The sequence below is a fragment of the Loxodonta africana genome, chromosome 15, assembly GCF_030014295.1.
Source record: "Loxodonta africana isolate mLoxAfr1 chromosome 15, mLoxAfr1.hap2, whole genome shotgun sequence".
NCBI classification, from domain to species: Eukaryota; Metazoa; Chordata; class Mammalia; order Proboscidea; family Elephantidae; genus Loxodonta; species Loxodonta africana.
The window spans coordinates 37,156,682-37,169,508 of NC_087356.1; the positions used below are offsets into that span (position 1 = coordinate 37,156,682).

The window sequence follows — 12,827 nt, forward strand, 5'->3', positions numbered from 1 at the left end:
CTCTATTACTGAATACTCTAAGGTTTTGATCCACCAGAGGCACTAACAAACTCTGCCCTTAGTCCTTGACTTTCTTTATGAAGCATGCTTTCCTCTTGTGTCTGTAACAAATTACTACAAATTTACTCCCTTAAAACAACACATATTTATTATCCTACAATCCTTGAAGGCAGAAATCCAAAAAGGGTCAGCAGGACTGGGTTCCTTCTGGAGGATCAAGACAAGAATTTGTTTTCTTGTCTTTCCAGTTACTATAGGTTGAATTTCCTACTTTTATCTTCTTTTGCAACCTGGAAGACAGAAAATGTCCTAAATCATCAAGTTCTGATTCCTTTTTGATTAACGGTTCTTCCCTTGATGTAACTCAGTTTTCTCCCGTTTTAATATAAGCCGGGAGAAGAAACCAGGCCCCACCTTAAACACTTTGCTTGGAAATCTCCTAAGCTAAATATCCAAGTTCACCACTTACAAGCTCTGCTTTCTACATAATTGTGTTTGTTAGTTTCCATCAAGTTGGCTTTGATTCACAGTGACATTTTGTATAAGAGAATGAGACATTGCCCAGTCCTGTACCATCCTCAGAATAGTTCCTGAGAATATTGTTAATGCAGGTGATGCAGATGAAAAGAGCAGGGAGTAGTCCCTGAAAGCCCATTGTTTGAGCTATTGGATGCAGCCACTGTGTCAGCCCAAGTCATGGAGCCTTTTCCTTGTGTTTGGTGAACCTCCAATTTACCAAACAAGATGACCTTTTCTAGTGATTAATCCTTCCTGATGATGTGTCCAAAGTTAGTGAGGCACAGTCTCACCATCCTCGCTTCTAAGGAGCATGCTGGCTATACTTCCTCCAAAACTGATTTGTTTGATCATCTGGCAGCCCAAGGTATATTCAATATTCTTTGCTAATGCCACAATTCGAATGCATTAATTCCCCTTCTATACCCTTTTTATTGTCCAACTTTTACGTGTGAAAGCTGGACATAACTGTAGGACACAATTTAACCAGTGTCTGCAACTAGGTAATAAGGATTCCCTTTCTTTCATTTTCCAATGACGTATTTCTTTCTTTCTTCTGATTTCTCACAATCAATTCCTTTAATGTCTGTGTTCCTACCAACTGCTTGTTTATGATGATAAGTATTCTCTAAGACAACATAGATTGTTTCTACCACGCTTCTCACTTGTGAGCCCTCGCCAGCTGAGTCATTAACATTCACATTTCTAATAGTCTCATCAACACTATCAAGATTTTTCAATCATGCTCCTGAAAATTCTTCCAGCATCTATATATCCATTACCAAATTTGAATGCTCCATCCACATTTTTTGGTATATGTTGAAGCAGGACTCTATTCCTAGGTACCAAGATCTATATTAGTTTCCTGTTGTGGCTATAACACATAACTACAAACTTACTGACTTAAAACAAAACATATTTATTATCCTACAGTTCTGGAGATCAGAAGTCCAAAATGGGCCAGCAGGACTGAGTTCCTTCTGAAGGCTCTAGCGGAGAACCTCTTTCCCTATCTTTCCAGTTTCTATAGGTTTTCTGCATTCCTTGGATTGTGGTCCCATATAACTTTGACTTCTGCTTCCATCTTCACATCGCCTTTGCCTCTGTCCCTCCTGCCTCTCTTTTATAAGTACTCTTGTGTTTACATTGAACACACCGGGATAATTCAGAATAATCTCTCCATTTTAATAGTTTTAATTACATCTGCAAAGTCCCTTTTGCCATGAAAGGTAACATTTTCACAGGTTTCAGGGATTAGGACATGGGCATCTTTGGGAAGCTGTTATTCAGCTTATGACAAAGTTTTAGAAAATATTTAATTTATTATATATACATTCATTCAAGAATTAAAGTGAGTTAATATATTTGAAACACTTAAAACAATTCCTGGCACATGTGCCCAATACTAAAATGTGTTTATATGAGCAAGCTATTTACAGGAAAAAAAAAAAAAAAGACCAGTGACTGTATGACAATATACATTGTGTGTATATATATATACCTATATATCCACAGTAATGGCTGAGGTATTAGAAAATGCACATGCTCATTTTCTACATATAGAAACGTACAATGATTAAAATTGTCTGAAGAATGATGTAGTGAAATATAATTTCGCTAATTATTTGTTCTTTTGATGCAGCCATTTTATATTTAGGTGTTTATCCTAAGAAAATAATTCATGTTCAGCAAAAATATAGTTAATGCTGTGCTTTTTGTAAATGAAAAAAAGGAAATAACCTAAATTTCCAACTGCAATGGATTGGTTAAATAAATTGTGATGGGTTAATATGGGTAATTATTATTTTCTTGATAAATAAATATGCTCTTGGTGACTAATGATACAGGGGAATATTCACAATATATTGGTAGGCAAAAAAAAAGCAAATCAAAGAAAACAAAATGATTTCAAGTCTATAGGATTATCATCATATTTTTCTATTTTATTTTTTACAAATTTTCTAGAACACATATATTAAAAATTCATGAACAATTCATAAAGTCTTCTATTTTGTCAATATAAATTGAAAAAAAATGAAACTGAGTTCAGAATATATTTCAAAAAAAGACATGAAAGACATGGAATATGTAGTAGTGATTAAGAGCCTGCATGGCCTTGGGAGTCAGGGCACAGGCTGAGTCTCAGCTTTGGTACCATGTGAAATTGTACGAATTACACTCCTCCCTCTCTTAACCTTATTTTCCCTATCTTTAAAATGGATAGGATAGCATTAAGTATCTCCTAGAGCTTTTGTAAATATCATATAAAATAATTCATACCAAGTGCTTTACTGCAGTGTTTGTCACGTACTAAGTGTTCAAGATCACTTAGCAATTAATATCATCACATAATCACCCAACAAAAATTGCAATTTCTTAGTTCTGATTTCTGTAAATAGAAATCATCTATGTTCAATACAGAATTCACCCAACAAGGATACGTATTTCTGAGATAAATAATGTAGGTATATTTGCTTTCTGCTACCTCTTGCCTTTCCCACTCCACCCCTCCCTTTCAACTCCAGATTCAATTTCCCTGCTTAATTTTGTCTTTTCTTTGTTTTCCAATTGCACACTTTACCTTTTAACACACTACATAATTTAGTTATTTTATACATTTAACATTCATTATCTGTCTTAATATTCAGTATGGCAGAATTTTGAGTCACCTTTGTTCACTGCTGTACCCTAGCTTCTAGAACAGTGCCTAGCACATAAAAAAAAAATAGTAGACAATAAATATTTACTAAATGAATGAGTAAATTGATGGGTTTAGTCTGGTTTACATTAATAAAACTCATATTTCTTAAGGTCTTTTACAGTGGTGACCCTCCAAATTTGGACCTTACCAAGACCTTACCAGTGATCTGACTTGTACAGTGTTAAGGTCACAGGTTTTGTGCTCCCCCCCTTTTTTTCCAGAACTTAGTTATTTGTAGTAATTCCAAGCTCAATAGGAATGGGTTAATGTATTTGCAGTTGTAAATGGAAGAGTAATCATTAGCTTTCAGCTTTTTATTTCTCTGGATTGAGGCTGAGAGTAACCCAGACAGAGCTACTCTTGGTGCATTCACTGGCTAGATATAGCATTGTGGGTGTGTGTTTGTGCACTCCAACATGAAATAAAATATGTGTTTAATGCAAGAAATATGGAAGGTGGGCTAATGCTTTAAGTCTTTCAGTAAAGATGCTATATAGGTTCTTATGTTTTCTTTTTCACCTTTCTCATATGCATAAAGGAATCCCTGATGGCATAATGGTTAAGAGCTATGGCTGCTAACCAAAAGGCCAACAGCTCGAATCCACCAGGCATGCCTTGGAAACCCTATGGGGCAGTTCTACTCTGTATTACAGGGTTGCTATGAGTCAGAATCCACTCAAAGAAATAGGTCATATGCATAACCCTCCGGTATTCTTATTTCATCCTCCATACTCTTCAATTAAGAAAATATTATATCCCTCCTGATTTGAGATGAACATATTAAGATTCCAGCTGGAGCTGAAAATAATTTTCCTTTTTTATGACTTTTTTTTTTTTTTATAATTATTAGTATCCTCATCATTGCTCATTATATATTTTTTTCATCTGTCAATGTGGTTTGTTTTCTTGGAAGAATATTTCAAATGTAAAGAGCTCTAAAAAGAGTGAAGAGCCCTAAATACAACTGGGGTTTTATGTTGAAAGGATTTCTCTGAACACCTGTGAACTGTTGAATTTAATTGGACTACAGCTGGAACAGGCTGTGAAGCGGAGGGAGCAGGCTGGCATTTCTAAGCAAGCAGACATTAACATCAGCCTGACTTTCCTCTGATAGGCCAGAGAGCAGAGTGGTCATGAGTGACTCAGACAAGATGAGGGCCCTCATGCTCTCTTATCTGTCCTTTTATATACATCTGCTTTCAATATGCGGTCAAGGGAAAGTTTAAATGACGGTCCCAAAGGTATTTCCATTTAATTATGGATACTCACCTAAGCTGAAGTATTCTGAAAGAAATTGTTGAATTCCAGGCAGAAGCAAGCAAGGCAGAATAGTCTAGGCAGGATAGGCAGTTATACAGCATACATGGTACAGATGCTGGACGTGTGTGAAAGGATCAGTAATTATGAACTAATATTTTGTATGAGGGTGCAGTTTTTTTTTGTTGTTTTTTTGTTTTTTTTTAGAAGACAGTGGTTTTCCCAGTGTTATTGAACATTACTTACATGGAGATTTAATGTTTAGGTAGTTGAGAGAAAGAATGGGTACAAATATCAAGAGTAATATACTATAGAGAGCAACTTTCCAGAAAAAAAAGAAAAGATCTCCCAGAAAATACTCCAGATATGTTCTGTAGTCATCAGAGTTCTTTTTAGGATAAAGAAATAAAAGCTGTTAATTAGGAATCTCATTTTGAGAGCTAACTAGCCTGGTGTAGCAGGTCCTTTCTTTGAAATTCAGATATTCACAGGCCAGAATCTGCGCCTTGTATCCCTCATCTGCAAGCTGCGAATATTTTCTTCCATATGTATCTCCTAAGAGATTTTTAAGTATCTAGGCAGCTCTGGGTGCACAGTGGTTAAGCACTTTGCTGCTAACAAAAAGGTCAGCAGTTCGAATCTACCAGCCACTCCTTAGAAACCCTATGGGAGAGTTCTACTCTGTCCTGTAGGGTCGCTATGAGTTGAAACTGACTTAGTGGCAGTGGTTTTTGTTTTGTTTTGTTTTGTTTTTTGGTTCAGCCAGAGTAAACCAAGCTGCAAGGTTAAAGGCACAGTTCTCAAGGCTTCACGTTGCCTTAGTCTCCTCTGTTTGGTGGCAGCTTTTCAGTCTTTCCAAAATGTCATATGAATGGAATAATACAATATGTAGGCTTTTGAAATTGTTTTCTTTTTCTCAACAAAACACACTTCATTCGAGAAGCCCAACATCAAGGCAGATGATCTCTAAATGAGTCTTGGATATTTGTTATCATAAATTACAAAATAAAAAGTTATCTAAAATGCCTGAGTAGCACTAAAAAAAAAAAAAAAAAGTTAACAAAAGATTTCCCTGAAAGAACAGCCAAGTTGTGACACTCTGAATATTAAATAAAACAAATACTTATGGTTAAGTAGGATGTAATTAACTACTTAAAAAATTTAGGTTTTTAAAGCACCATTATCTCCTGATACTGCTCAAAATGGAAAAAACAAAATAATATCAACTAGAGAAAGGTGACCTGTTTCCAAAAATCAGCCATTGAAAACCCCTATGTATCTCAATACTTCAATCTGCAACAGATCAGGGGATGGCACAGGACTGCGCAGTAGTTTTTTTCCATTGTGCATGCGGTCGCCATGAATTGGGCTGACTCAAAGGCAGGCAACAAAAACAACATCTAATTAGTTGGTTTACAAGGCTGTAGTCAACTGTTTTATAGTGACTTTTCCAAGCTAATATTTTATGAAGTGTGTGTCCCAATTCAAACAGTTGACTGGCAGATTTCACCAAAAGGCACACTGGCCATTTATCTCTCAGAAGAGAAATTTGCTCTTGTGAGAAGGCTGAAATTGCTGCAGTGGCCTGCATCTGTCCCTCAGGGCACCACCAGACCAACCCAACTGTGCAAACTGTGTAACCGTAATGTCTTGGAGGTTCCCACTGCCTGCCTTGCAAAAGCCAGTCTCTCTAAAAAAAAAAAAGCCCCAGTCCCTACAACCACGGTGGGGGCTTAGAAAGAGTGGATGGCTGCTAGTTGGCTGTGCCAACCCAGGAGTCCCTGGGTGACAAAAACAGTTAAGCACTCTACTACTGTTCGAAGGGTTGACTGTTCAAATCCACCCAGGGGTGCCTTAGAAGAGAGGCCCGGTGATCTTCTTCTGAACGATCACAGCCTCCAAAGCCCCATGGAGCAATTCGGCTCTGCACACATGGGATCTCCTTGAACCCATGAGTCAGAACTGACTAGGAGTCAACTAACAACAACAATAAGCAAGTTGGCTTACATGGTTCACCTAGGAAAGATCAAAAGTGCGTCCCTTCATTGAGCACTCCCCTGGCGAATTTAAGTGTCCCATACAATTCCATGTTTTCAAAATCGTTTGTTCCCATTGTTCTTTCCAGTGGAATTGTGCTTTGGCAGAGGGATGAACCCCTAACATTTCTTACTCTGCCATTTATTGCGATTACATGGTGCTTTTGAAAGTTTTAAATTCTGCAAGAAACTCTCACATCAGCTTTCTCCTTTGGCCTTTAGAAGGCTGTTATATCCTTCAATCACCCTAATTAATTTCAGCACCCTAATTAAGGGCTGCTGCTGAGGCTAGCTAAACCAGGAGGATTATGCCTTCAGGAAGCCCCTAGTCAGATACGAAAACACACACGCAATAGTCCACCAGCAAAAGCAAAGTCTGTTCAACTTATTCATGAGCAAAAGAATGGGCCCTTCTCTGGGAGCATGGTTCAAAGTTTGCTGCAGGGGCCATCTCTACTGGCACAGTTAATGTTGTCTTAGAAGTGGGAAGGAAGAAGAGTGTCTATGGTAGAGAGAAAGGTTTCCTACCTTTTTCTTGGTCGGGGGTTCACTTAGATGCTGTAAATCTTTCACTGTTTTCCAGAGTTCTGAGACCATTACTTCCTCCAACCTCTGCTAGTTTTTCTTCTTTCCAGATTTGTTGTGGGAGATGGGAGCATGGAGCTACTTACAACACCATCTTGCCTCTCTAACATCTATTTTTAATTTTAGAAGATATTAGTAAAGCTCAGAAGAGATACTACTTCCTTAAAAATAATAATGTTAGACCATACACTTATAACAAGAGCTGTGACTTGTGGTCCCTAGGGTGATTATGTATGGGTTACTGTGTGGATACCCTCCTTTTCACTCCAAATACTGCAGCCAGACATCCCAAAGGATATGTGGAAAAAAGATCCTGACAGGCAGTTTTGAGTTCCCAGAGGAAGAGTGGAGCCAGATCTCAGATATGGCCAAAGATGTTGTGGTAAAGTTTCTGAAGATCAAACCAGAAGAGAGACTCACCATCGAGGGAGTGTTGGACCCTTCCTGGCTCAGCAGTACTGAGGCCCTGAATACTGTACTGCCCTCCGCTCAACTGATGATGGGTAAGGAAGTGGTGGGAGGAACCCAGCAGTCTCATGCAGAGCAATTGGACAACATGTGAATCCAGGATCTGAACATCGGCCTCAAACCTTTGCATTCTGTGACCAACCCCATTGTGAGTAAGAGGAAGTTACTTGGCACCAAACCAAAAGATGGTGCTTATATCCACAACCCTGAGAATGGGGCTGAGGATTCAATGTTGCCTTGGAAAAGCTCTGAGATATGATTACTCAGTGTATTCTCCCCAGGGCTAGTAAAGGAGGAAATGAAGATGAGAAGCTGAATGAAGTAATGCAGGAGGTTTGGAAGCATAACCGGGAATGCAAACTCCTAAGAGACACTCTGCTGAAGTTTCAGCATTAATAGTTATGGATTCACAGATAGAGTAGACGGACAAAACCAGCAGAAATTGTGAAGCAAGTGATTGAAATGCAAACCATGTCCCATGAATCTCAATAACAACAACTTCAAATATTTTTTTTAACAATTTGAAGTATTCTTTAATGTATAAAGTTATTTTTATGTAAATTAGTAAATCTTAATTTCATTATTTAAAGCAATAGTTTTAAAGTAATATCAAAATTGGGATTACTTGGAACCACAGGAAGCATTCCCATTAACATTAGGGGAAACAAAAATTCCTTATTCTTCAACATAAATATTTAGTGTTCTTCTAGTTATGACTGACACATAGTAAATTCTCAGTAAATATGAATGAATAAATCAATTGTTCTATTAAGATTTTTTAGAACAACTTGTTCGTCCATTTAGAATAAAGTAAACCTGGATTGATTTCATTCCACACTCCAAAAGGAATCCCATATAAAGTGTAAAGTAGAAAAATCAACTCTTACATTAGTCAAACTAAATATGTGTGTGTTTTTGGTACAAAGAATTATTTTTAAAATATGAAACAATAGCTGAAATTCATAAAAAAACTGATTACATACATGTTTTACTTGAAAAAAATCAATGATAATATTAATCACAATAAAAATAACAATACCTCAAAGGTTTAAAAGAATAAACTTGAAAAAATATTTGCAATACAAATATGAAGCAAAGAGTTAAGTTATTTAATATATAAAATTTTCAAAAAAATACTAAAAGGTTAACCTATTATAAAATGCAAGTTTATGGTAAATGATTATGAATGACAAACGAGCATGAGAAATTATGTCAAAACTTTTTAATAAAGAAAAAATGGAATTTTAACTTTGAGAGGCTATGTTTCACGTATAAGATTGACTTGACATTAATGTTTGGTAATACTCCATTTTGGAAAGAGTGTGAAGCAACAGGCACCCTGATGCAGAGGCGGTAAGAGGATAAGCTAGCTAAATCTTTTCTATAGAGATTTGCCAAAGTTTGGCATATTTTATATGTGTATACTCTTTTTTATAGTTTTTAATCCTACAATTTCCTTAGAATTTGCCTTAAAGGCAATATGCATAAGGCTAAACATAAAGGGTTTATATTAAAAATTAACTAGAAACTATGGAAAAGTCTAACCAGAAAAATGCCTAAGTTATGTAATTAGGGTATATCTTCACAATAAAATTCAATTTTCTTTTATTGTGAGGATGTATAATTAATCAATTATTCCTTTTTTTTATTAGTTATCTTTAAGAAAAGAAAGCTAATTGGGAAACAGTATATAGTTTAAAATTAGGAACATACATATTTATTGATTCAGAGAGAGAATCTGGAAGATGATAAATATATACTGTACAGAGAAAATTAACTCCTACTGAGGGCGGAACTGGAGAGGCTGCAAAGGGACTTTTATTTTTCCTTTTGGGAATCATCACATATGTCCTTAGAGATAATTAGTCTGGTAAATATATATAGGACAGATCAGAGGATGTGAGACTTCAGCTGACGAAGAGGACTGTGGAAGCCTTTTATAAAATAAAGAAGGGAGGAGTGAGAGGCTGCCATACAATTTTAATTTATTTTTGGAATGTCCTCAGTAGGCTACCTTAAATTTAAGAGTTTTTCTTTCATAACTTTGCATCAACATCTCCCAATTTATTTATTTTTACGCACTTATTTAAAGTGTCCCCAAATTAATGAGAAAAAATAAGGATTCCTGAGAGTGCTTAGATCTGCAACTTTATTTGGATTTATAGATATTTACACCAGGAAAAAAGAATACTCATTTAGTTATTAAGTTCCCTCATTAGCTACAGAGCCTAGCCAAGGAATGCCTAGTTAATTCACATTGGCCACTACATGCTCTTCATCCCTTTGGCATTTTGACCCCACTTTTACTTGTCATTTTGTACTTTCCATCCTCTACAAATCATATTTTGATCACTGTCAGCATTTTCAAATATGTACAACTCTTACTGCTTTCTGCAAAACTCTGTCAACCATAAAACTTTTGAATGTAATCTACAACTAAATATGTATTTGTTCATTTATAAATATCTGGAATTCTGCTACTGCTGGTACCATAAAGATCATAAGAACAGACAAACGAACAAAACACTCCAATACTTCTTATCAGATAGAAACTGGAAACTAGATCAACCTCATTTTGAGGTCATTTGTTATTTTTCAAAACGCAAAATCACAAGGGCCAGATTTTTTTTTTCCTTTTGCTCATTTACTTGTGTCAAATTAAATAAAAAATAGATAAATAAACAATACTTCTCTTAAAGAATATTGATATTTTAACTGATTTTGGATGATCATAAATAAGATAATTAGAAAACTTTACTTCACTATTAAAAGAAGGAAAGTTGTATAAAATAGACCTTGTTCATATGATGTCTGCTTCTCATTCAAATTCCATCACTCTATCTTTTAAACTTTGGCCTTGGGTATTGGCCAAAGGGTTAGGATTTGTTACTTTTGAGGGGCTCAAAAGAAATGTGACTTTCTGGACTTGCAAATGATTGAAGATATCAGATGAATGATAGCAACTTACACCCAATATTAGATTCTGACTCTGTAACTGGGGCGATATTGTTACCTTTCTTTGTACTAGGGAATAGAAAAGTAAGTTTGGGGTCAAGATGACATGTTAGACATGCTATATTTAAGGTACCTAAAAGTGATTCATGTGAACATGTTCAGAACTCAACTAAATATCAGAGTTAGAAAATTCTACTGTGATGTGTAGATTCAGAAATCCTTAATGTTTATGTTGCATTGAAATGCTATATATGAGGACATAACAAAAGTGTGTGTGCAGATGGGAGATCAAAACATTAAGATGAAAATCTTTGAACAATTAACAAAAGAAGGCATGTTTAAAGAGGTAAAAAAAAGAGTCAAAGAGATTGAAAACCGTAAGAGTGGAGGGGTTGGGAAATGCCAAATATGGTGGTCATCAGAAATATATGATGAAGATAGCCCAGAGATTGAGCAATTTAAAGGGCATAGGTGACACTAATGGGAGCCATTCATTTACAACTATGAGGGAGAACCAGACTGAAGAGGAAAATGAAGAGTGTAAAATTAAGGAAAGCTAGTGTCGACAATATTTTTGAGATTTATAACAAAATACATGAGTTAATAACTAAATGCATATAGCGTCAAGAGAGAACTTTTAGAATGTGGTCTGGAACCTTATAGGCTAATGAGAATAAATATTCTTTAAGAAAAACAAGGCATTAAATTATCCAAATATTCAATATCCTTAAAGATATAAAAGATAAGGTAGTCTACGGAGAATGAAAGGGTGTGCTTGAACAGACGGTTTTAAGAGAACATCTAAGTTTTAGAAAGGAATCAGAAGAAAATAATTAATTGCAGGTTGTGCAGAGGCTCCTATAATGGTAGGTGAACATGGTTTTTCCTTCAAAATCCTTAGTCCTCCAGGTATGCAAATAGAAAACCCACTTTGAGGCCTGCATTAATGACCAGTCTGCTATTAGAAAGATGTTGCAGAGAGCAAAGACAGAAATTGGCATTGCTGGTGAGAGAGTAGTTCAGATACATCACTTCAGTTGTTTGGTAGCCCAACTCTTCATCCCATCTCTTCCCATCTGCCATAAAGATTTCAGAGTGATATACATAAAAGAGTATCACTCCTTAAATTCCTTTGGCACCTCACCAACTACAGAATAACTTTTGAGCACTTTACTATGGAGAATACTTGGGCATTACCCTTCATGATCTGGCCCCAATCTGCCTGTTGAACCTTGCCTCTTAATAAAGTGCCCCTCTGCATACTATTGCTTTAGTCAAATGATCTGTGAATTCTTTTTGAATGGGTACCAATTTCTATATTATAGACTATGCTATATTAATTATAGATTATGCTATATTATAGATTAGATTATGCTATATTATGGATTAGATTATGCTATATTATAGATTATGCTATATTGACTCCTATTTGTAACTGTTACATTGTTTGAATCATCCGTGGTTTAGAACAACTTCTCCCCTCTTCTTAAACTTCCCTTTCTCCTACCTAAAACCCAACACTGTTGAGTCGATTCCGACTCCTAGCAACCCTATAGGACTGATAAGAACTAGCCCATAGAGTTTCCAAGGAGCGCCTGTCAGATTCGAACGGCCGACCCTGTGGTTAGCAGCCGTAGCACTTAACCACTACGCCACCAGGGTTTTCTTCTACCTAGGCATTCATAATCATTTTTCCAAGCAATCATTGCATATCACTCCCACAGTCAAGCTTTCACTTCAATAATTTCAACAGGCTTTGACCCTTGCAAAGTGAAATACTCTTTCCTTCATGCAGGATAAAACATAATTTACTGCAATTACTTCTAAATAATATAAAAAAAAAATCTAGTACTAAATTGTGAGCAGATTAATAACACTGACTCCATGGCACTGTTATGTTTTATCCTCAGTACCTAGGGTAGAATGTGAAACACAGTTGCTAATAAATTGCACTGGCTGGAAGAGGGTGGCTGTGAAGTTGGGTATCATGGATAAATTGGATTTGAATAGGGAAGTGGCATCTAAAAGACAGTGATAAGAGAAACAGAAGGAGGCAGAGATGAGAGTGTTGGTTTTGGAAGATGACCCAGCCACCAAAAAAACCCATTGCCGTCGAGTCGATTCCGACTCATCGTGACTCTATAGGACAGAGTAGAACTGCCCCATAGAGTTTCCAAGGAGCGCCTGGTGGATTTGAACTGCTGAACTCTTGGTTAGCAGCCGTAGCACTTAATTTGGAAGATGACAGACCTACATTTATAGAGTGCATCAGAGAAATAATATGGATGTAAAGGTTAAGAGAAAGCAAG

The 12,827-nt window shown here is 36.2% G+C and overlaps 1 pseudogene; it reads left to right on the forward strand.

The window, feature by feature from the left end:
• The first annotated feature begins 4,421 nt into the window (after positions 1-4,421).
• On the forward strand, positions 4,422-8,055 carry LOC100677566 (MAP kinase-activated protein kinase 5-like; annotated as a pseudogene).
• Positions 8,056-12,827: the final 4,772 nt, after the last annotated feature.